The sequence below is a fragment of the Scyliorhinus canicula genome, chromosome 3 (genome assembly GCF_902713615.1).
Source record: "Scyliorhinus canicula chromosome 3, sScyCan1.1, whole genome shotgun sequence".
In the NCBI taxonomy this organism is placed as follows: Eukaryota; Metazoa; Chordata; class Chondrichthyes; order Carcharhiniformes; family Scyliorhinidae; genus Scyliorhinus; species Scyliorhinus canicula.
Genome location: NC_052148.1, coordinates 191,109,895 through 191,135,426, shown reverse-complemented (window position 1 = coordinate 191,135,426; position 25,532 = coordinate 191,109,895). Strand labels below are relative to the sequence as shown.

The 25,532-nt window shown below is 46.5% G+C and overlaps 1 protein-coding gene across 1 annotated transcript in view; it reads left to right on the top strand.

Moving 5' to 3' along the window:
• LOC119963183 overlaps positions 1-25,532 on the top strand; it is a 269,346-nt gene that overhangs the window by 163,085 nt on the left and 80,729 nt on the right. The window lies entirely within an intron of this gene.

Genomic DNA, 25,532 nt, shown 5'->3' with positions numbered 1-25,532 from the left:
CCAATATCCGGTCTGAATTTTCTTCTCTTTTTGTCTAACCTAATCTAACTAGTTCTGTTAAAGCCAAAATGCTTGGTACCGTGTTTTGTTACCTGTGTGGTAGGTAACATGTGCTACTCAAACCTTGGTTAGTGATGAGGGGGGTGATTCTCCGATATGGTGGCCAAGTGTTCGGGCCGTCATAAATGCCGTCGCGATTCACGACAGCGAGAACAGGGACCGGGTACGTCCTATCCTGGTCCCCACATGGCTCTGGAGCGGCTCACACCGATCTAGCCTCTGTACACGGCGCCAAATGGGTGCCGTGCCAACCTGTGCATGCGCAGTTGGGCAGCTCAATCCTACACATGCGCAGTTGGGTCATGCCATCCTGTGCATGCACGGGGAACGTCTTACACGCACCAGCCCCAACGCAATATGGCGTGGGTGTTCAGGGGCCGGCCCCTGCGGAGTGTAGGTCGGGGGCTGCCCCCCGAGCATTCCCGCAGAGTTCCCGCCAACAATGACCAGGGGTGGACGGGGCCGGCGCGATCCTGTTGTGTCGGAGCGGCCGCTCGGCCCATCTGGGCCAGAGAATTGCTGCTCGCCGTTTGCGCCGATTCTCTGAGTGGCCCGGCGCGATTCGCACGCTGCTGGTCTCGGGGGGGTGGGTGGGAGAATCGCTTGTGGAGGTCGGGGCGGCGTGGTGCGATTCGCGCGGCGCCCCGGCGATTCTCCCACCCGGCTGGGGGAGGGGGAGAATACCGCCCGAGGTCTTCTGAATCTCGATGAAGAAGACTTGAACTCGTCCAGTAGTAACAAAAGGTTTATTGAGTAACTATAACAATAATTGCATGAGTTCTTTACTTTAACTTTGATACGAGTGATAAGGTTAACAAGATCTAACTATGGTAACTATACGTAACTCCACTAGCCATCTGAACTAGTCTGCTATTGTCCTGGTCACAGTGCACCCAAGAGAGAGCGAGAGACCCAATGTGGTTGCTTTTTATACCCCTGTTGGTCATTAACATTGATCTGTTGAGCCTTCCTGTCATTAATTACCATGAGAATACTTATGATTTAAGCTGTGTCCTAGTTTTTGCAATCAGCATCCTAAGATTTGTTTCTTTGTACGTTACAAAGGGCTACACACACAGAACAAATCACTATTTTAATAAAGTTATGTTTTAGGGTAATAAAGAATTTTGTTTTCGAAAATGTAATTTCCATTTATGAAAGTAGGTTTGCTCAGAGCGATAACCATAGTAACAAGTATATTGCCTTTCTCATAAAATTGGTTTCATTTTATCAGAGAGGAGTTATTGATGAAGGCCTTGCCTTCTCAACCTTGCCCCTCTCCTATATAAAGCAAATTACTGCTGATGCTGGAATCTAAAACAAAAGAGAAAATGCTGGAAAATCTCAGCATGTCTGGCAGCATCTGTCGGGAGAGAAATGAGTTAACGTTTCGAGTCCGATTACTCAAAGTCATCGGACCCAAAACATTAGCTCATTTCTCTCCCTACAGATGCTGCCAGACTTGCTGAGATTTTCCAGCATTTTCTCTTTCGTTCTTGCCCCTCTCCTGAGGTACGGTGATCCTCAGGTTAAATCGCCACCAGTCAGCTCTCTCCCTCAAAGGGGAAAGCAGCCTATGATCATCTGGGACTATGGTAACTTTATCTTAAAACTTAGTCTGGACTGAATTATAGGAGATGTTTTAACAGCGAGTACGAAGGAAGAAAGTTTCACAAATCACTGATTTTCTGTTTGTTGCTGCAAGAGTTTGTTTTTGTGGTAGCATGGTCCTTTAAGGGGGTGGGCTCGATGGACCACATGACCAGATCTGGGCCAATTGCGCAGGAGGCACGAACCCGGACCAATGGGGAGTTTGCACGGGGCCCTGGGACCAGGGAGCCAAAGTGTTAAGACCTGTTGTGTTGTTTTCTGTGCCTGTTACTTATAAGCCATTGCCTTTCATCAATAAACCCCTTTGTTAACCATTGGAAGCCCCCAGTATATGTCTTGAGCCACCACAGTTTTATGAATAACACAGTACTGACCTTTTACAATCTACACAAGATACATACTGCACTCAAAGAGCTCTCAATGAGTTACATCTGAATTTCTGCTTCTCAATACTGTACGATTCGAGTTTCTGCAGGAGAAGAGATAACAAACAGTTAAATGTGTAACCATCATGAAGGAATTGTCACAGAATTGTTATAGTGCCAGTCGACCCATCCTGTCTACACTAGATTTCTGAAAAAGCAATTCCCTTAATGTCATTCTCCCTCCTCCCCGTAACAGTGCACATTCTTCTTTTTCAGATAACAGTCTAATTCCTTTTTGAATGTCTCGATTGAACCTGCCTCCATCACACTCTCAAGCTGCACATTCCAGACCTTAACCACTCGCGGTGTAAATGTTTTTTCTCGTATCGCTTTTGCTTCTTTTGCCAATTACCTTAAATCCACGCCCTCACATTCTCAATCTTTTCGTGAGTGGGAATTGATTTTCCCTATCTACTCTGTCCAGACCCCTGATGATTTTAAATACCTCTATCAATCTCCTCTCAGCCTTTTTTTCTCCAAGGAAAACAGTCTTAATTTCTCCAATCTCTCTTCATAACTGAAGTTCCTCATCCCTGGAACCATTATATGAACCTCTCCAATGCCTTCACATCGTTCCTAAGGTTCGGAGCCCAGAACTGGACACAATACTCCAGCTGAGGTCAAAGTAGAGTCATATGTAAGTTCAACATAACCTCATTGCTCTTCTATCCTGTGCCCCTATTAATAAATCCGAAGATATTGGGCGTCAATCTCCGAAATGGAGGCAGAGTGCCCTCGCCGTCGTAAACACCGTCGCGTTTCACGATGGCGCGAAACGGGCGCGGGCACTACCGATTCTGGCCCCCTGCATGGCGCTGGAGCCGTTCATGCCGCTCCAGCCTCCCTTCCCGGTGCCAACTGGCTGTCAACCCGCGCATGCGCAGTGGCGCCCCGCCAACCAGCGCATGCGCGGGGAACTTCCTCAACGCACCGGCCCCAACACAACATGGTGCGGGGGTTCAGGGGCCGGCTGCGTAACTAAATAGGGCCAGGGCTGGAGAGGCCGGCCCACTGATCGGTGGGCCCTGATCATGGGCCAGACCCCATCGGAGGCCCCCCGGTAAAGGAGCCTCCCCCCTCCCCACAGGCCGCCACCCGACCCTGCGCGCAGAGTTCCCACCGGCTGCAAGCAGGTGTGGGCAGCGGGACTCTGCAGTTTCCACGTGGCTGCTCGGCCCATCAAGGCCGGAGAATCGGCGACCCAGCGCCTCTCCAGACAGCGGCCCGGCCCGGCGCCTCTCCAAACGTGCTGGCACAAATGGCGCCAATTCTCCACTCCTCAGAGAATCGCGTGCCGGCATCGGGGCGGCGTGGCGTGGTTGCTCCGATTCTCCGGCCCGGCGTGGGGCTCGGAGAATCCCACCCCTATTATGCTTTATTAGCCACGTTCTCAGCCTGTCTGACCACCTTCAGTTGCTTATGTACATATGCACCCAAGTCCCTCGGCTCCTGCACCCACTTTAGAATTGTACACTTAACTTTATCACGTCTCTCCATGTTTTTCCTACCAAAATGAAGCACTTCACATTCTCCATGTTGAACTTCATCTGCCGCTTGTCCTTGCATTCCACCAGCCTGTCAATGATCTTTTCAAGTTTACACCGTCCTCCTCACAGTTTACAATGCTTCCAAGTTTCATACCATTCACAAACTTTTAACTTGTGCCCCCATGGTCCAGGAGGTTATATGTATCAGGAAATGCAAGGATTCCAACCCTGACCAATGGAGAACTCTAAACCTTCTCCCCGCCCGGAAAACAACCGTTAACCACTACTCTCTTTATCCTGTCACTCAGCCATGTCCATGTTGCTACTGTCCTTTTTATTCCATGAACTGTAACCTTATTCACAAGTCTGTTTTGTGGCACTATATCAACAGCATTGCCCTCATCAACCCTCTCCATTACCTCTTCAAATAACTCCGGCAACGTACAGGATTTTCCCTTAAGAAAGCCATCCTGCTTTCTTTAATAAACCCACATTTGTTCTTTTGAGTATTAATTTTGTCACAGCCCATTGTTCCTAGAAGTTTTACCGATAACCAAAGTTAAACCGATTGGCCCATCTTGTTGCAGTGCTTATCTTTACGCACTTTTTTGAACAAGCATGTAATGTTTGTAATCTTCCAGTCCTCTGACATCATTCCTCAGGAACATTGCAAAGTTCTGGCCAATGCCTCTGCAATTTTCACTCTCTTTTCCCTCAGTATCCATGGCTGCATCTCATCCAATCTGTTTGCTTATCAGTTTTTAAGTACAGGCAGTTTATTCAATACCTCCTTCTTTTCCATTTGAAACCCTTCCAGTGTCTGAATTACCTGCTGTTTCACCATGTACTGGGCATCATCTTCATCCTTGATAAGATGTTAGTTGTGCTCACTGTCTCCATGCATAGCCCGGGTTAGCTGCCCCCTGGTTAATTGTTCCTACTCTGGCTTGTTCTTTGCCATTTTCCATTGCCAACCTAAACCTTATGGTGCACTGATCACTCACCTCTAAATATTCTCCGACTGACATTTGACCCACTTGGTCTTGATCCACCCCATTGCCAAGAACCAGATTAAGCAGTGCCTATCTCATTGAAATGAGATCATCATGCTGTTTAAAACTTTCCTGAACACATTATAGAAATACTTCCCCCTCTCTACCCATTATACTATGACTGTCCCAGTCTATATTCAGATAATTGATCATAGAATCCCTACAGTGCAGAAGGAGGCCATTTGGCCCTTTGGGAATGCACCGACCCTCTGAAACAGCATCTTACCTAGGGTCAGGCCCCCACCCTATCCCCATAACCCAGTAACCCCACCTAACATTTTGGACACTAAGGGGCAATTTATCATGGCCAAACCATCTAACATGCACATCTTTGGACTGTGGGAGGAAACCAGAGCACCCGAACAAAACCCAGGCAGACAAGGGGAGAAAGTGCAAACTCCATATAGACAGTCACCGAGGCTGGAACTGAACCCGGTTCCCCGGCATTGTGGAGCAGTAGTGTTAGTAAAGTCGGCCACTAAAATTATTCCATAATTTTTACACCTCTGTAACTTCCTTGTAAATTTGTTCGCTTACATTTTGATGGTCTATAACTTACACTGAGCAATGCAATTGTACTTTTTTTATTCCTTAGTTCTACCCAAGTCTATTCTGCCCTTGACCCTTCTGAAGCATCTTTCTACAGAACTGCAATGCTCTCCTTAAGCAATACCACCAATCCTCTTAATTTTCTTCCTTTCCTTCATTCCTAAACACCTCTTATCCAGGAATATTTAACAACCAGTCCTGCCTTTGAGCCAGGTCTCTGTTATTATAACAACATTATTTTCACATGGCAATCTATGCCTCTAACTCACCAATCTTATTTACCATTATAGAAGGAAAAGGCTCCAAATTTTCCTTAATTCACTCAGGATTGATATTTTGGCTTGGAGTTGTCTTAACTTTTCTCTGCTGCATCAATGGCCATATTAGGGGAACCATTTTTCTGATTGCCATGTAAAATCATAGATATATTCAAAATTGCTGCATTTTCATTTACATTGCACAAGAAATCAGAGTGATGTTTTTCTCAACAGTATTTGTTTTACAGTTCAATGCAGGTGATACGTAAATCTGCAATTTTTTATATTTGGGAGCTATTGCTATATTTTCTTTCTTATTGTTAATGATGCAATTGCCTCCAATTTCATCTTCTTCATTCTTTTTCCTGCTCCATAACTTGCTTCCTTCCCCGTGTTAAGTGAGTCAATTTTAATTCAATTACTGGAAGTTGTTAGGTGATTGGCTTCACACCCTTACATGGGCACCTTTTGCTTTGAAGGTGTCATTAAAGCACGTAAGCCTCATCATACACTAATCATATTCAATTTGATGAATCACTTGCTGTCATTTGAAGCTAAATATTTCTCAGCGATAAGACTCTTCTATCAATACAACCTTTGAAATGCCCAACGGCAGAAATGCATCCGAGACAAAGGAATGTATTTTAATCCCAAACTACTTTTCAGGCTGGTGGGCATGGAGCAAGTGTGAAACGCAAAACTTATTGTAACTCCTGGGCCTCGTCTACATACCTCCGGTTAGCTGCCAATTCCAAATATTAGCAGCTCGTTGGTGGGCAGTTTGAGAGTCCAGAGATTGGCAGGTGGTTCCAAGGGCAAGCAGTAGCATTTAGCAAATGGGTTTCAGGGTGTGAGAGAAAGGGTGGTCATTAAGATCCACTTGCATTCATTTATATCCTCCAGCTGGCAGGCAGGCACAAACCTCGATGTTGGTGCATCATCTTCGTATCTGTGCCGAGAGACCGCAACAAAGATGTGTGTGGCACGAGACAGAACACGTGTTAATGACAGTGTGAAGGTCTATAGAAGGTGCTGATCATAGCAAAGTAGTAAGGCAGCAGAATGTGTTAATAGGAAAACAAAGGTCAATGCTCAGTCAAAGCAAAACTAAAGAACAGATGACAGATGGCCCAAAGGGTAGGAGGAGGACGGGAGGGAGAGGTTGGGGTTGCTTTGGGACAAAAAACATTTTGGATTAAAAAAAGGGGCTCAAGGTGGAGGAATTGGTCCTGGTCTAAAGTTGTTGAACTCAAAGTTGAGACCCGTGGGCTCTAACATGACTAATGGGCAGATGGGATGCTGCTCCTCCAGTTTGTGTTGGGCTTTATTGCAACAGCCAAAGAGGGAAATGTGAATGAGGATAAGATGCCGAGTTACAATGACAAGTGACAGGAAGGTTGGGGCTCATGCTTGCAGATTGAGGCAAGGTGTTCCACGGTGGCATCATGCAGGAGTTGGCAGAAATGACGGAGGATGATCCTTTGAATGTGGAGGCTGGTGTGAAGGAAAGGGGGGTCAGCATAAACCTCAATTCCCTTCTCTCTCATTTGTATTTTCTAGCCTTCCCTTAAATGCATCTATATTCCAGGTATTTGCTTCAAGCACCTCCATGTGGTAGCAAGTTCCACATTCTAACCGTTCTCTGGTTAGATATGTTTCTCAATTTCTAAACACCAATGTGAAAAGCTTGGGCAGAATGGCTTGTTTCTGTGCCCCATACTATGCAACCCTGTGCAATTCTAGTGTTCTGCCACATGTATAATGTTAAATGTTATCTTGCAATGAGAATGCAGGAATGACAACCACGGCCTATTTAATAATCCTTTACCCTCCCACGTCCATTTCTTTCATAACTAAGCTATAAGCAATTTTGAATTTACTTTTAGAAGGGTGTTTTTTTTTAAAATCAGTCAAGCTCCTATCCAGGGGTGAAGAGCAGCTGCTGTCTGAGAGAATTCACAGATTGTTTAAGAATGCCATCCTGTCATCACCTCACCTGGCTGTCTTGGAAAGCTTTATGCAGTGCTTCACATGATGTGAGCCCTGAGCTGGGAAGGCAGACCCACTGCTCCTTGTGATAACAGTAACTAAAGAGAAGCATTTGAACATAGCAACAGTCAAGAATGAGGAAAGACTCTTCAGTTTTTCAATCATCATCCTTCTTGTACATTAATCCTCCCATCACGGCATCTAGTTATATTCTGAATCAATGCATTTTTTTTGGCTCCATGACCTTGTTTGATGGATTATCCCAAACATTTCCCCCTCTTTGTTAGCGTTTTTCACAATATCTGTTTTTATATCTACTTTTCACTATTTCCATTTCTGTCCTATTTTCTTGGTTCTATTTTCCAGCCTTAAGTGGCAATGTTCAGGTTTTGCCTTAACTGCATCCTTTAATCTTTTATTTACTTTGAAGTTTCTCTTTTTCTTTAAGGGGCAATTTAGTGTGGCCAATCCACCTACCCGGCACATCTTTCGGTTGTGGGGGTGAGACCCACGCAGACACGGGGAGGATGTGCAAACTCCACACGGACAGTGACCCGGGGCTGGGATCGAATCCAGATCTTTGGCCCCGTGAGGCAGCAGTGCTAACCACTGCACCACTGTGCCGCCCCGAAGTTTCACTTTATGACCTTCTTTCCAGACGCTAAAGCTTAAGCCTCAATCATCTTTCCTCATACATCATGCCTCTTCCATTTGGGATCAGTCTTATTTTTACTTTTCTGTGCCATTTCTAATGCAAATATATTTTCTGTATAGTGAATAAAACTGAACCCAGTATTCTAAATGAGTTTTTGTTTAGTTCCTATGGCATGTTGCCTGGACAACGAAAGGATGTTTTAGTTTTTACAAAGTTTGCGGGATTTTGATGAATTAAATAAAGATGAATTAATCCCACTGGCAAGAGGATCAGAAACTAAAGAAAACCAATATGAATTGATTGGCAAAAGAACTAGGGGAAGCTGGGGAAAATTGTGTTTATACCTTACTGTGATCCCATATCATTATTCTCAGCCAGGATTAACTCTATTCGATTGAGCACTCGTAACACTTTACACTCGAGTCCATCTCTGGGAGGAAATAAAATGCTGCTGTGGTGGTTGCCATGCTGCAGCACCTAAAGGAACAGGGTTCCATGCGTTGCCACAACAGCACACAGTTTGCAGCAGCAATGTCTGAGGGAACACACCGTTCTGTCTACAGAACCAAGTCTTCTCTGTTTTTGATCCTCTAAGTGAGTGTTTAATGAGAGCATCTATTAGTAAGATCATGGATTCTAGAATTTTACCCACGACCGACATCAGGTTTACTGATCTATAATTCACTATTTTTTCTCTACCTCCCTCTTTAAATAGTGGAATTACATTAGATCCTCACCAATCTGTAGGAACTGTTCCAGAGTCTATAGAATCCTGGAAGTTGACCACCAATGCATCCACTATTTTCACGAGCCACTCCCTTAAGTACTCTGGGAAGGGGATTTATCTGCCTTCAATCCCATCAATTTCCCAACACCATTTCTCTGTTAATATTGATCTCCTTCAGTTCCTCCCTCTCTTTAAACTCTGTGTTCCCCAATATTTCTGTTTTTTTTATTTGTGTCCTCATTTGTGAAGACAGACCAAAGTATGTATTTAGTTTCTCAGCTATTTCTTTGTCCCTCATTATAAATTCCCCTGTTTCTGACAATAAGGGACCTCCATTTGTCTTCAGGAATCTTTTTCTCTTCACGTACCTATAGAAACTTCTACTGTCTATTTTTGTGTTACCTGCAAGCTTACCCCTTCTTAATAAATACCTTGGTCCTTCTTTACTGAATTCTAAACTGATTTTGATCCTCAAACCTGTTATTTTCTTGGCCAATTTATAAGCTTCTTCCTTGGATCGAATACTATCTCGAATTTCCCTTGTAAGCCACAGATATGCCACCTTTCCCATTTTACTTCTGTTCCAGGCAGGATTAAACAATTGTTCAAGTTTCCTTTGCACACCTTGAATGTTTGCCATTGCCTATTCACAGTCATCCCATTAGGTAATGTTTCCTAATCGATAGCCAACTCGTGCCTCATGTCAGCATAGTTTATTAAGATTCAGGGCCCTAGTCTCAGAATCAAATACGTCGCTCTTGTTGAAAAATTCTATCCTATTATGGTTGTTCATCCTCAAGGGGTCTCCGCACAACTAGATTGCCAATGATTCTGTTCTCATTACACAGTACCCAGTCTAGGATGGCCTCTTCTCTAGTTGGTTCCTCAACGTATTGGTTCAGAAAACCATCCTGTGTACACTCCAGCAATTCCTCCTCTATGGCATCGTGTTGAATTTGATTTGCCCATACTATATGCAGATTAAAATCACCCATAATTACAATTGTTCCCTTTATCACATGCATCTCTAATTTTCTGTTTAAGGCCATTTGGGGGCCCAGTAATGTTTTTTGCCCCTTGTGTTTCTCAGCTCGACCCATGCGGATTCCACATTGTCGAAGGTAAAATCCTTCCTCGCTATTGTGTTACTCTCCTCTTTAACCAGTACTGCCACTCCACTGTCTTTTCCTTTTTGCCTGTCCTTCCTCAATACTGAGTGTCCCTGGATGTTCAGTTCCCGTCCGTGGTCACTCTGCAATCACGTCTCCGTAATCCTGATTATATCATATCCGTTTATATCGATTTGAGCGATTAGTATATTCATTTTATTTGGAATGTTCCACCCACTGGTCACGGTCCTGACCTCCTCAATGGAATAAGGCAGGTTGCGGGCCTTGATAAAGTGGAAGAACCGGGTAACCCCCGGGTGACACAGGTCGTTGTGGAGAGCCCGAAGTCGGTCTACTTGTGCACTGACACATGTACTGCGGGATAGGGCATCTGGGGACTCATTGAGCTGGCCAGGGCGATACAAGATCTCGTAGGTATAGGTGGAGAGCTCAATATTCATCATCAAGATCTTGTCATTCTTAATCTTGCCCCGATGTGTGTAACTAAACATGTAGGCAACCGACCGTTAGTCAGTGAGGAGAGTGAATCGCCTGCCGGTCAGGTAATGCCTCCAATGTCGCACAGCTTCCATAATGGCTTGGACTTCCTTTTCGACAGAGGAGTGCCGAGTTTCGGAGGCATGGAGGGTATGGGAGAAGAAAGACACGGGTCTGCCCGCCTGGTTGAGGGTGGCGGCCAGAGCCACGTCCAATGCATCGCTCTCCACCTGAAATGGGAGTGACTCGTCGACTGCGTGCATCGTGGCTTAGGCAATGCCCACCTTGATGTGGTTGAAGACGGTGAGGGGAGGCAGGGGTCCGCCAAACTTTAGGGTGAGGCTCTGGTGGTGGCATTGGAAATCGAGACCCAGTAACAAGGCAGCGCAGAGATAGGGGAGGACGTAAAGTCTGAAGCTACTGTACTCTACGCCCTGTACCGAGAGGGTCACGTCACAATACCCCCGGATCTGTACGGAATGGGATCCGGAGGCCAGGGAGATTTTCTGGGTCACGGGGAGAACCGGGATGGAGCAGCGCCTTACCAAAGCTGGGTGTATGAAACTCTCCGTGCTCCCGGAATCGAAGAGGCAGGTCGTCTCGTGCCCGTTGATCCGAACGGTCATTGCGGCGGTCACGAGGTTGCGAGGCCGAGACTGGTCGAGGGTGATGGAGGTGAGCTGCGGGAAGTGGTGAGAGGGCCGGTCGGCGGGGGCGGAGGTATCGGCGGCCAGCGTACGGTCAGGCGAGCAGGGGTCCTAGGGTGCGTTCCAAGATGGCGCCGAAGATGGCGGCACCCACGGCGGGCGGTGGTGAAAAATGCGGCGCCCTTGGATCGCACATGGGGGATGTTGCGGTAGTGGTGCTGGGCCTAGAAACGGCAGCGACCAATCGAGCCTGGCAAATGGTGACAAAGTGGCCCTTCTTGCCACACTAGTTGCAGGTCGCGCTCCGCGCTGGGCAACGTTGTCTGGGTGCTTGTTCTGGCCACAAAAGTAGCATTTGGGGCCTCTGGAGTTAGCTGGCTCCCGCGCGGCACAGGCGTGCAGTGCACCCGGGTGGGATGATGGCGGTGCCCTTGATGCCCATGAGGTGTAGGACTCCAGGTTGCGGGAGGCCACTTCTAAGGAGTTCGCGAGCTGTACTGTCTCTGTGAGGCCGAGTGTACCCCCTTCTAATAAGCGCTAGCGGATGTAGTTGGACTTAATGCCCGTGACACAGGCATCCCTGATCAGGAGCTCCGTGTGTTGGACTGCCGACACCGCCTGGCAAATACAGTTTCTGCCAAGTAGCCGCAAGGCATTCGTCCTGAAACTCCCCGGGGAGTTGACATCTCGTGGCCAGAAGGTGCCTGGCGAACACCTGATTTACAGTCCTGACATACTGTCCTTTCAGTAGTTCTATTGCCTCCGTATAGGTGGGAGCATCCCGAATGAGGAGGAAGACATGTGGGCTCACCCGTGCGTAGAGTAGTTGGAGCTTCTGTGGGTCTGAGATGACTTCAGTGGATGTTCCGAGATATCCTTCGAAGCAGACTAGCCAGTGCTCGAAAGTCGCTGTGGCGTCGGTTGCATATGGGTTCAGTTCCAGGCGATCTGGCTTGAGTAAGACACTCATCTTCAAAATTCTAGTACAATAAATTGATGTCCTATCAATGACCATGAGACGAATGGTGAACTATTGTGGCTTTATTATGCTAGATGTAAAGCCTCCGGCAGCTGGACCCAAGAGTGGGGCCAGTGCAGGAGAGCGTACACTTTTAAACAGAGCCTGCTGGGTGGAGCCTGCAGGCCAGGATTTACCATAGTAACTGGAGTACAATGGCAGTGTACCATAATACATGTTGTATGTTCAGTGGTTTACCACACTGTTGCTGCTTTCCCCTGAGAGGTCATCGCTGTCAACACTATCCAAAGAAGTACATCGATTTTGCAGGGTATGGCCACAGGAGACCCCTGCACTGCCTGTCTAACTCTCTTGCTCTGCCTTGTGGTCACCCATTTCCTGCCTGCTGCCTGTGGAGTCTGAGCCTGTGGTGTGACAACCTCTCTGTACGTGCTATCCATGATACTCTGCATCTTGCAGATGCTCCACAGTGTCCCCAGCCACCGCTCCAGCTTCCAGAAGCTGTAGCTGGAGACACTTCCTGCACACACGTTGTCCAGGACACTGGAAATGATCCCAGCTGCCTACCTGGAGCAGGAGGAGCAAACCACGGCTTTGATTTCCCCTGCCATTACTTACCCCTTTAAATTAAACCGTTGGAAGATGCTTGATATTAGATTATATCCAATTCTCTATGGCCCTTCTTTCCTGGTCATCGTCACTACCAATTGTTGCCCTTACAGATTCTAAACTACAAAAAGTATTTTCAAACAATAAGTAATAAAAGTTGTAAAGATTTACTGACCTTACCCGTTCCTGACCAATCAGCACTCTCCCTTGTAGCCTCAGCTGCTCAGCAGGGCAAGACGACTCACTGAAGCTGTGAAAAGTTACAAAGCAAGGGGGAAAAGTAAAAATCACTTCTTCACGCTCTGCGCCGAATTCCCACTGTGTTTCAAACTCCCGACACCCACATTCACTCTGGCTGTGTCTCACTCCAGATGTAGACTCTCCCACTGCTCCTGTGCAAAACACTGTGGAAGGTGGTGGAGCAAGTTTGAAAGGTGATCCATGCCATTTTTCAAAAGCCTGCTGGCTTTGGGATAGCGGGAAACCTGTAATGGACGTGCTCACTAAATAACCTTGACCACACAGTCACTCAGCCATTCAGATCCGTCAGAGTGGGAAAAGAGTGGGGGGAATTCAAGGTCAATACAAGTGGCCGACTAATGGGACACCCTAATAATTGTGAGGTAACTGGATGCCAACCTTGGTCAGTTGTGTTCTCCGCTCTATGGTGAAAACTGTATTGAAGCAGGTTTTTTACCGATTCATGGGCCTCATAACATTCAGATCCCAGCAAGGACTGGAGCTGCAGTCAGGGATGAAGAGAGGGAGGAAGTTAGAATGCCTCCAAGGGTCACGGCTTGTGGACAACTTTCAACTCCGATCTCCATGGGTGCATGGTTCTGGCTAACAAGGGATTATGGGGTTAGTCTTTCTATGCTGCCAGGTCTCTCTATAGGATCTTCACGGTAGTGAGACAAGCGGAGTAGTGTCAGAGGGAGGCTTCTTGCACACGACTGTCATCACTCTGGTCACATGGCAATGTCTCCATACTCAGTCATGTATGAATGAGAGGAACACCCATCCCTGGCCCTCCAGGGTGTCCTTCATCTGGATGGGTTGGGGTAAGGATGCCATGTATAGATGGAGGCCAGGTGGAGGGCATTCTGGTTTGAGATAATGGGGAACCTCTATTGGAGATTCTCACTCAATGGATCACTTTAACTCATGCGCACATCCACTGAGATGTTGATGATATAGGCTGCAGGTAACCATGCCTTGGTAATGGCTCTCATCCAGGTAAGGAAAAGGCACACCCATTTCTCGTTGACACAGGGCTATGAGGAGCAGGGGCCTGAACAGCTGGAGGCAACAGGGCTTCTCGACAGTGAAGATGCTAGCGAACATGGACCACCGTAACGGCGAGCATTGGCCTGACCAGTGGTGCTCTTATCTACAGATGAGCAAAATGCAATGCTGGAGGTGCCCATGTATGTCCCAGGATATGGTTGCTCACAACGGCCAGCTTCCCCAGTATGAGCTGCGGCTGCAAGCACTCTGGAGGAGTAATGCGGAGCTTCAAGCCTATATTGAGTGAATGCCTGTCGAGATGCCTTTTAACTATGTCAACATCACTTTTAACCCCATGAGGTAACGGCAGGGTGAACAACTTCCTGCCTGCCCCAGCACAAGTTTCACCAAGTTCCTCACGGGTGCATAATTATTTATCTGGCCAGCGGAAGATTGCACATGTTCAGTCACCCTGCTGTCCAATGGGAATCATATCGAACTTCTTGCCTGCCACTGGACTCAGGATTGAATTTTCCTTTCTAGAGACGATGTAAATAAAAAGTATTAAGTGCTTACTAGAATCACTGCTGCTCCTGATCAGAGATCTCCAACTTTGCTCCAGCACCTTGCTGATCTCCCTTCAGCCTGAGCTTTGGCCCCAACCTCGTATAACCACTCCCACTTCAACAGCACTCCTAAGGTCTGCGATCTTCCTACCTGAAGTCCCCACCAAACGTCAACCATGAGCTCTGAGGCCCTAATCTGTGTGGACTTTTACAATGCATCACCTACATTATGATGACCTCCCCATTTGAGCACAGGCTGGTAATGGTAGTTGTGAGGTGTTACTGAATTTGCTCTCCATGTTGCCCTTAAAATTCAAAAAACATTCAAGGACAATTGAATAGAAGCAAATTAATGCTGATGCTGGAATCTGAAACAAAAACAGAAAATACTGGACAATCTCAGCAAGTCTGACAACATCTGTAGAGAGAGAAGAGAGCTTATGTTAGGACAATTGAAGGTGCTTTCAACTTTGGTAGAGTAGATTATCTGATTTTGCATTAGCACCATACAGTGGGACTTCTATTCTAAAGATATCAAATAGAACAAGAGTACAATCGCATCACTTCACTGAATAAACAGAAAAAGTGAACAAAATTTTAAATCTCTGGTTTCCTAATTTTCTAAGATTTACAGATGCTTTTATATTTGATACTGAATTAAAAATAACTCAGGACAGTTTTTATCATCCTTTAGTTATCTACTTTGAAATTATTCTAATCAATAAAACAGTTTAAAACTCTGTTCAGTTTTAATAATGAAGAATTTATATGAAGGGTTAGATGAACAAAGGTAGGAGGAGGCTGGTGTGAAACATAAACTAGGACATGGACCAGTTAAACCAAATATTCTGTTTCTGCACTGTAAATTCTATTTAATTCCACATAATTCAATAATCTATCTTATTGAACAACAATATAATGGTCGTGTGAAATCCAAAAGCATTCCTGCTGCCACCCAGTTACAATTTTGTCTCTAAAGTTGATACCAACATTCCTGGGGACCCTGGACCCCAGTTTCATGTAAGTGCCAGTACAATTGATAGCCACATTCCTTTTAGGTTTAACCTTCTCCCCATTTAGAATGACCAGAAACAGCCATTGCCCAATTCCCCAAAGCAGCTGCAAGTAGCTTCTGACCTCTGCAATGAGGTTTTGTTTAAAGTGGTTTATTCCAGCTTGTGAAGTGTAGCCTGGTGATTCCTTCAACCATTAAGAGCTGTGAAAATTGCCTGTACTCACATTGATCTTGAGTTACACTTAGATCACAGTTTATTCCAAGGGCCAAGATAAATCTATGGTTGAAAACTGACCATGGAAGAGAGAGTTGAAAGAATTTTTTCAACTAATCTTGTGACCTAACCTTTAGTGCAATTAGTGCTGGAGGGCGTGCTGTGAACGCGGTGCAGGCAGCAACTATTTTCCTTTAAGCTAACCCTTGTTTCTCCTATTGTACTGTGTTTTAACAATTAATCTGGTGTAAAAAATGACTGATTGCTCCATTATTGCTAATGATAGATGGACAGCAGTTATAAAGCAAAAATGATTGAGTCAACCTAACTGAGAGTTACAACAGACTCTGAGAGATGATCCAAAACCTGTTGTATTTGACCTGACTTCAGAAACATGCCTCGAACATGAAGGGCTCCTTATCCATTACCTCCCAGGTTTTTATAGCCAGGTACCATAGCTTCCTACAAAGAGCACCTGCTCCAGCACTGCCAAATACCCTATAGGTCACGCAGCCAGTTTACAACTTGAAAGCACATTTTGTTGATTATTAATGGGTCAAATATCTGTGCAGAAGAAAATGACACCATGTACAGATATTGAGAAATAATTTGTTCTCAGCAGGTCAGGCAGTAGCTGTGGAAAGAGAAACAGAGTTCAGGTTTCAGCTCAATAACCTTTCATCCAAACTGCAGTTTTAAAATCTGATAGTCTTTCATCTCAGAAATGTCACTGACCCGCAACGTTAAATCTGATCCTCTCTCCACTGAGGCTGCCTGACCTGCTGTGTTCCAGAATTTAGTTATTTTTTCCCATTTTTTTTTCAAAGTGTCAGTCCTGGTGAGAAAACTGGGGAACATCTCGTTAGCACCGGTGATGGGAAAACTCACCGTATATTTAGCCTCATTAACATTTTTTTTTTCCCCGGGATTCACGCCATGCTTGTGGTGGCTTTCAACTGGTTGGCTCGCCCCGGGAAAACTTAATTTCTGCAATCAGTGGGGCACTCCAATTAAACACCTCCAGTCGGGGGATGGCTGCCAGGAAGACAGCACCACATTTTACAGAGGGAGCCCTCACCAAATTTCTGGATGGTGTGGAGCAGAGGTGTCACATCTTCTATCCGCTATCAGCCAGATATCCAGCAAGCAAGGTCACCAAACCCGCCCTGGGAGCCACTCACTGCATAAGGAGTGCCAGCTCTGTAAGAGGACGGGCCAACAGTGCCAGGAGCAGATGAATGACCTTCTTTGCTCAGTCAGGGTAAGTCTGCCTTCTGATGTATACCATTGCATCCATTCAGACACCCTTCACACCTTCATGGTGATCTCTCATCCAGCCACCTCACAGATTCCCAACACTTATCGTGGTGCCCTCACCCCCACCCCCAGTCTCCAGGTTCCCACCAGGAGATAATCGGTTCCTCATATCCCTGCTCCTACTCAAGTCCCACTCATGCCAGACTTCATCACCTTCTGGCCTAGTCGGACTCCCATTTACACTCTCCCCGTCTGTCTCATTGCAGGATAAATTCAAGCTCAACCGGCATGAGCGGGCACAGCCTGCTGGAGTCATGCCCAATCTGAGATCCCTAACACCCTTTGAGGAGAGAGCCCTTGAACTGCCTGGTGAGGAGCAGGGCTGCACCTGTGCAGAGGGTGAGGTGGGGGCCACAAGAAAAAGTGAGAAATCTCAAGACACACAGTCATAGTGTATGCCTCAAGTGAGTTGACTTTCTCTATCAATCTGCTGCTGCGATGTACCAATGCCACCTCCCTTTCCTTGAAGGTCAATTAATCGCCCAGCCTGGACCATCCTCGCGCCCTCCAGAGACCACAGACCTGAGCTGCTCCGAGGGAGACATCTTGGAGACCAGCATCAAAGAGGCATCACAGCGGTCACCCGCACTCACTACCAGCACAGATACTCACACTTTGGTGGGATTAACAGGTAGACAGACGTCTAGGGCACTCACTGGTGAGCACCTCAGAATTGATGATCCACAGCAGGAAGAGGAAGGAACATCCCAGGGATCCGGTTCTCAGAGGGATGCCAGAGCCCAGGATTCAGCTGAATCCCCGGCCGATGAAATGCCTCTGGGTCTGGTTATCCCAGAGCTGACGGAGCTGCAAAGGCAGAGGTGCGAGCATCAGGAAGGGATGACAGTATCCCCCATCAGACAGGAAGGCTGAATTCTGTTTGAGGAGATGGTGCTGTCACTCCTACACAATGAGGCAAAGACTGCGAGGGTGGCTTCCGTAGTGGAGACCTTGGTGCAGGTCATGACTCCATGGCAGAGGATGTCCGAACCATGGTTCAGCTCATGACGTCCATGATTGAGGGCATGATCTCCATGGTGTCGGGCTGATTCAACTGCATGGTGCAGGTACAGGTGGGAATCCACAAGTGTCAGTACTTGAGGACGACGGGGCATCTGGATCTTGTTGAATGACACATCTGCACTGTGGAACCTACCACACATTTATGTGCTCATAAAACGCCACGTGATTATGTTTTGGTGTCTGAATCTATTTCAGCATGAACGGCACTTTGCGGCCGTTTTCACGAACGGTGAGAGCAGGTGTGTTTGCGTTCGTGAAAACGGCTGTAAAGACCTGGGAACTCGGCCCATCGGCTAGGGGAGAATCGCTGTTCGCCGTAAAAAAAACGGCGAGCAGAGATTCGTGTCGTGGGGCGGCCGTGGGGGGGGAGAATAGCGGGAGGTCAGGAAAAATGTCGGGAAGGCCCTCCCGCTATTCTCCGACCCGTCGTGGGCAGCGGAGAATCGCGCCCAGTGTGTGAAATGTAGATTGATCCTGCTCAGTGGGCTGGATTTTCATCTAGGACTGGAACCTGCCACCCAGAACATTTCCAGGTTCCAGCCCTGTGTCAGTCTATGTCATTGATGCAAAGCTATTTTAATATGCAAAGCCCCTAATTGGGCCAGAGCCAAACTCTAATTAGCGGTGCCAGGCGCTGCCTGGAGGTGGAAACTGGCTCAGGAGTCCAATACTCAAAGGCAGACGGCAGCCATGACTGGGCTTGCTGTTGTATTGCAGGCTGGAGCGGGCATGAGGGCAGAGGGCCAACAGCCTCCCAGTTCTTACAGCTGACCAAACAATTCATTACCAGGTATTTGATCTGCCCCACTCAAGCAAAAACAACATTGTGCCTGAACACCTCTATTTCAATAACCCTTGTTTCCCAATATTTTAATTGCATTTAATAATTATTTAATTTAAATATTTAATAAATATTTAATTTAATATGAATTTTGATCAACAAGGTAAATAGGGGGCAGGCAGGAAAGGGAGTTAAGTCCACAATCTCGAGGGGCTGAATGGCCTAGCCCTGTTACTATTTCCTATGATCTTACTCTCTGCAGTACTCCCGGCAGGTATACACTAACATGCATTAGATCATTTGCTCTTTCCCTTCACTGCTTTGAAAATCTCCTTCTGGCTGCCTCCAGGCCTCCATCAAGCCCTTCAATGAGCTTAACGGTCAGTTAATTGGAAACGAGTGAGCCGCCATATCCCATACTCTTCCCTTATTTGGAAATTTGACGCGCATTTCAGAAGACTGACACAACATCCAGGAGCACTACTTGCAAAACCCGACCTCACCTCCATGGCGGTTTGAAAATTGTGCTGAGAATGCGAAATGTTGTATGTGTGAAGTTAGCTAAGGAGCAGCGGGGTAGACTGCTGACGCCCACTGGAAAGACTTGCAAATTAGTCAAAGTATCAAAGCACAGAAGGCATCATGAATTAGCACACCTAGCATGAGTCACTGCGAGGCAGAGGAGGGATTTAAGTTATAAAGGAAATAAAACTTGCAATTATTTGGACTTGAAAGTGTGGTGCAACACCACCCTCTCAAGGGCAATTGGGTATGGGCAATAAATGCTGGTCTTGACAGTGGCACGCACCATGGCTGAATAAAAAATAAAACCAATTCAAATACATTGTTCAATTCTGCAATATTGTGCTGAATGTAATCGCTTCAAAGTTACTGATATTCACATTGTGCATTAAATCTATGAGAAATGGAAAACATTCCATGACAGAAATGTTTTGAAAGTGTATTGTCAGAATTCAGATCGTCTTCAGAATTGCGTCAGATTGGACATGAATGCATCCATAAGATTAGAGTCTAGCAACTATTCCTCACATATCTTTGATTATTTGTATAGTTTTCTTAAACTGTGAAAAGTAGTTACCATATCATCATTTTGTATAGGTGAGTTCTGTCTCTATCCTGTACCAAAAATTGGAGCAGGACCAAATTTATGAGCACTCTTTGGCAACAAAGCTTCAAATTGTAGCGAATTGTTCTGTGCAATGGCATGTTAGTGCTATTTAGATGCATAGGTAGAAGATATTGAATAATGTCCTTAACCTGGTTCCTTTACAGAAATACAAAGCCAGCAATGGGATTCTAAGACTACACATGTGTGCCCATAGTCACCCAGTGTAAGGGTAGAATTATGTCAGAATGGCATGATACTGACCTTTTGAACCAATGTTAACATTGTTTGGTTGAAAACTGCTGACAGTTGTTCCATGTTGTAACCCCAATTATAAGCTTTCATTTTGGCCTTAGTGACAAGCATTGCATGTCTCAGCAAAGAATATGATCTGAGAGACTCCTTTACAGATGCGGTGTTTGCAGACTCTGGATGAAATTGCATCGCATTCTCTTGGCTTGCTGAAAGATACTCGGTTTGTTTTGTCTGAGACCTGTACAAGTATTTCAGGCATGTCGCACTCCTGGTCTGAGAATTTAAAGGTAGCATTTTGTAATAGATGTACTTTGGCTGTAGAGAACTACAGTGAACTTTACATTTGGTTTCCATTTCATGCACTGTTACAAGGAAACCCTCCTCAAGGTAGTTTCAGAAATCTTAAAGTATTTTGACAAAAAAGGTTACCATATTTAAAAGACATTTATAATTAAGAGGTCATTTACATTTTCAGTAGTTTGACACCTGACATCCCCTGAGATGCAAGGAGATGAATTTCAACTTTAGTGGGGAGTGAAGGTCGGGTAAAAGCATCATACACCAGATCGACCACCCATATATTTGATTTTCCTTTCCATTAAAATCTATCAAGTCTGCACTGACCCGTCAAATGAACATTCTCCCCAATTACACTCCCCCGTCCACCCTGCCCTTTCCCTGCAACCGAGAACCTGACCTGCAGATCCCTGCTCATTAACATGGCCAATCCACCTAACCTGCACATCGTTGGACTGTGGGAAGAATGTTCAAACTCCACAGTCGCCCAAGGTTGGTATCAGTTTTGTACCCACAGAATTACTACAGTGCAGAAGGAGGCAATTCGGCCCATCAGATCTGCACCAACCGTTGGAAAGAGCAGTACCCCACCTCGGCCCACACCCCCAACCTATCCCCATAACCCCATCTAACCTTTTGGACACTAAGGGGCTGTTTAGCACAGCCAATCCACCTAACCTTCACATCTTTGGACTGTGGAAGGAAATCGGTGCACTCGGAGGAAATCCACACAGACACGGGGTGAATATCCACACAGACGCCCAAGGTCGGTACCGAACCCGGGTCCCTGGTGCTGTGAGGCAGCAGTGCTAACCATTGTGACACCGTGTTGCTCTTGCCGAAGTTGAATTTAACGTGCAAGGTATCCAACAAATCAAGGCAACTCAAGTTCTTTTGTTTTCCTTAATTTTTTTTAAATAAATTTTTAAAAAATTTACGGGGAGAATGTGCAAACTCCACAGGGACAGTGACCTAGAGCCATAATCGAACCTGAGACCTTGGCGCCGTGAGGCAGCAATGCTAAACCACTGCGCCACCGTGCTGCCCATAGTTTTCCTTATTTATTGATATTTTCTCTTTGCACTTCATGGGCCTGAAGGCTTGCACAGGATTTTTTTGATGTATCGTTATGTATTGTTTTGATGTATCGTTATGGATAAATCTTAATTTAATCTGGGTGAGATGGCATTGTGTGTGTAAGGGCATGGGTTGGCCCCTCTACCATGCTTTCCTCCTTTGAGACACTCCTTAAAAGCATTTGACCAAGCTCTGGTCACCTGATCTGATATTCCCATATATGGCTTGGTGTCATACATTATTTTACAATGTATCTGTACAACGCCTTAGGACATTTTAGTACATTGAAGGTGCTCGTAAATATAAGTTGTTGCTGTTGGGTCCAGATATGGAAATTGATGATATATTTAAAAACTCAAACAAAAGCTCAAATAAAGAGGAAAATAAAAGAAATAAAGAGGTGAACATTATTCAGTGTACTTAATATTTATACCTGAGCCAAACCTGAGTGTTATACAAATCAATACAAGAGATTTTGGGCGAGACCCTCTGGCTGCTCACACTGGCGGGATCTTCATGTCCAGCTAACGATGCTCCCCCTCCACGGGTTTTGCGGCGGCATGAGGTGAATTCAATGGGAAATCCCAATGACAGAGCGGGATTAGAAGATCCTGCTGCCTCCTGCCATTGAGGAACACGCCACGGGGAGGCCAAGGATTCTCGCCCTTTATGGTGAGAATATGGACAAGGATGAATCTTACTGATGTCCTTGGATCAGCAAGATGTCTCTGGGTGTGAGAACTGGCACCTACAGTTCACCGATAGTAACAAATGTGTTCAGTGGACCAAATTGCTGAAGCGCTGCATGAGATTATTCACCAGGTTAAAGTCCAACATGTTTGTTTCAAACACTAGCTTTCGGAGCACTGCTCCTTCCTGATTCACCTGAGTAAGGAGCAGTGCTCCAAAAGCTAGTGTTTGAAACAAACATGTTGGACTTTAACCCGGTGTTGTAAGACTTCTCACTGTGCTCACCCCAGTCCAACGCCGGCATCTCCACATCATTGAGATTATTCAATTCTTAGGTTTATGTTTTAAGGACAGACAAGAGATTGTTTCATGAAGGAAAGTGGATGAACAATAATGTGGAAAGACCAGATCTAGTTGAGGAACAACTTAGTCCAGGAGACCCTCATTTGAGCAGCAATCCCAGAACCATTCAGTCCAGTTGCGGAACAATATCCTGTCTCCTCAAGCATATTGGGTGGGATTCTTCGGAAACTGGCGGGGCGGGCAACCCCGGCGCGAAGTAGTGGTGTGAAACACTCCGGGGTTGGGACGCCCCGAAGGTGCGGAATCCTCCGCACCTTCAGGGGCTAGGCTGGCACCGGAGTGGTTTGCGCTGCGCCAGCCAGCGGGGAAAGGGTTTGGTGCCACGGCAACCGGCGCCGAAGGGCCTCCGCCGGCCGGCGCGAGTTAGCACATGTGCGGGAGCGCCAGTGTGTGCTGGCGTCATCCCAGCGCATGCAGGGGGGGGGGGGGGGGAGTTCATCTCCACGCCAGCCATCGCGGACCGTTACAGTGGCTGGCGCGGAGGAATAGAGTGCCCCCACGGCACAGGCCCGCCTGCGGATCGGTGGGCTCCGATTGCGGGCCAGGCCACCATGGGCCCCAGGGCCAGAGAACCCTGTGCCTCCCTGAGGACCCTGGAGGCTGCCCGCGGAGCCAGGTCCAGCTGGTAAGTACCTGTCACAACATATGCCAGCGAGACCCGCCGAAAACGGATGGCCACTCGGCCCATCGCGGGCCGGAGAATCGTGGGGGGGGGGGTGCGCTGCTAATGGCCGCTGACCGGTCCCTTTGTTCAAGAAGGGGAGTAGAGATAACCCCGGTAACTATAGGCCGGTGAGCCTAACGTCTGTGGTGGGTAAAGTCTTGGAGAGGATTATAAAAGATACGATTTATAATCATCTAGATAGGAATAATATGATTAGGGATAGTCAGCATGGTTTTGTGAAGGGTAGGTCATGCCTCACAAACCTTATCGAGTTCTTTGAGAAGGTGACTGAACAGGTAGACGAGGGTAGAGCAGTTGATGTGGTGTATATGGATTTCAGTAAAGCGTTTGATAAGGTTCCCCATGGTCGGCTATTGCAAAAAATACAAAGGCTGGGGATTGAGGGTGATTTAGAGATGTGGATCAGAAATTGGCTAGTTGAAAGAAGACAGAGAGTGGTAGTTGATGGGAAATGTTCAGAATGGAGTTCAGTTACGAGTGGCGTACCACAAGGATCTGTTCTGGGGCCGTTGCTGTTTGTCATTTTTATAAATGACCTAGAGGAGGGCGCAGAAGGATGGGTGAGTAAATTTGCAGACGACACTAAAGTCGGTGGAGTTGTAGACAGTGCGGAAGGATGTTGCAGGTTACAGAGGGACATAGATAAGCTGCAGAGCTGGGCTGAGAGGTGGCAAATGGAGTTTAATGTGGAGAAGTGTGAGGTGATTCACTTTGGAAAGAATAACAGAAATGTGGAATATTTGGCTAATGGTAAAATTCTTGGCAGTGTGGCTGAGCAGAGGGATCTCGGTGTCCATGTACATAGATCCCTGAAAGTTGCCACCCAGGTTGATAGGGTTGTGAAGAAGGCCTATGGTGTGTTGGCTTTTATTGGTAGAGGGATTGAGTTCCGGAGCCATGAGGTCATGTTGCAGTTGTACAAAACTCTAGTACGGCCGCATTTGGAGTATTGCGTACAGTTCTGGTCGCCTCATTATAGGAAGGACGTGGAAGCTTTGGAACAGGTGCAGAGGAGATTTACCAGGATGTTGCCTGGTATGGAGGGAAAATCTTATGAGGAAAGGCTGATGGACTTGAGGTTGTTTTCGTTAGAGAGAAGAAGGTTAAGAGGTGACTTAATAGAGGCATACAAAATGATCAGAGGGTTAGATAGGGTGGACAGCGAGAGCCTTCTCCCGCGGATGGAGGTGGCTAGCACGAGGGGACATAGCCTTAAATTGAGGGGTAATAGATATAGGACAGAGGTCAGAGGTGGGTTTTTTACGCAAAGAGTGGTGAGGCCGTGGAATGCCCTACCTGCAACAGTAGTGAACTCGCCAACATTGAGGGCATTTAAAAATTTATTGGATAAGCATATGGATGATAAGGGCATAGTGTAGGTTAGATGGCCTTTAGATTTTTTTTCCATGTCGGTGCAACATCGAGGGCCGAAGGGCCTGTACTGCGCTGTATCGTTCTATGTTCTATGTTCTATGTTCTATGACCGGCGCAGTGCGATTCCCGCTCCTGCCAAATCCCCAGCATTTTGTTGCTCAATGTGACTGGAGTAAGGGACTAGTGAATAAGATATGTGAATGTAGGTCAGCACCTCCACACCAGTTCAATTTGCCAGTTGATGGCTTAATTGCCAAAGCCCGTGTGGTAATTTTGAGCTGATTGTTTTTGCAAAAATCTGGTCAAGCAGATTCCCCACCCATTGTTGAAGCTGCTGAATTTTCAACCCGGTTTGAGAGCAATGTAGTTATGTCTTAATTGCCTCTGCAAGCAAGTTATTCAATGGCGATTGTGGATGAGGAATGAATGCTGGCCTTGCCAACCATACTAAACCTGCTGAAAGAATTAAAAAAAGTAAAGCCTCTTCAGAATTTCAGGGCTGTGTGATTTGATTTGATTTTTAATATTTTGCTGATAAAATGGATGCTGATCACCGGTGCTTGTTTGCCAGGTGAATATATGGTATGCAATTGTACTTTTATGGGGGATAATTGACAAATAATGGGTGGAGCAGGCTCACTGCCTGTCCATTGTCGCCAGCTCGAGGCCTTGTCATTATCAGGTGTGGACCTCAATGATGAGCCTCAGGCGGCTGTGGGCACTTCATGGGAAATCTGCTGCAACTTGATAGTTGTGAAAGGCGGGAAAATGATCAGCTCGCTGAGTCCACTGGGGCTTGGAGCTTAGGATGGGGAGCTATCAAGGTGCGGGGGTTCAGGCAGCCTAGCAGTAGGATACCATTTTGTCA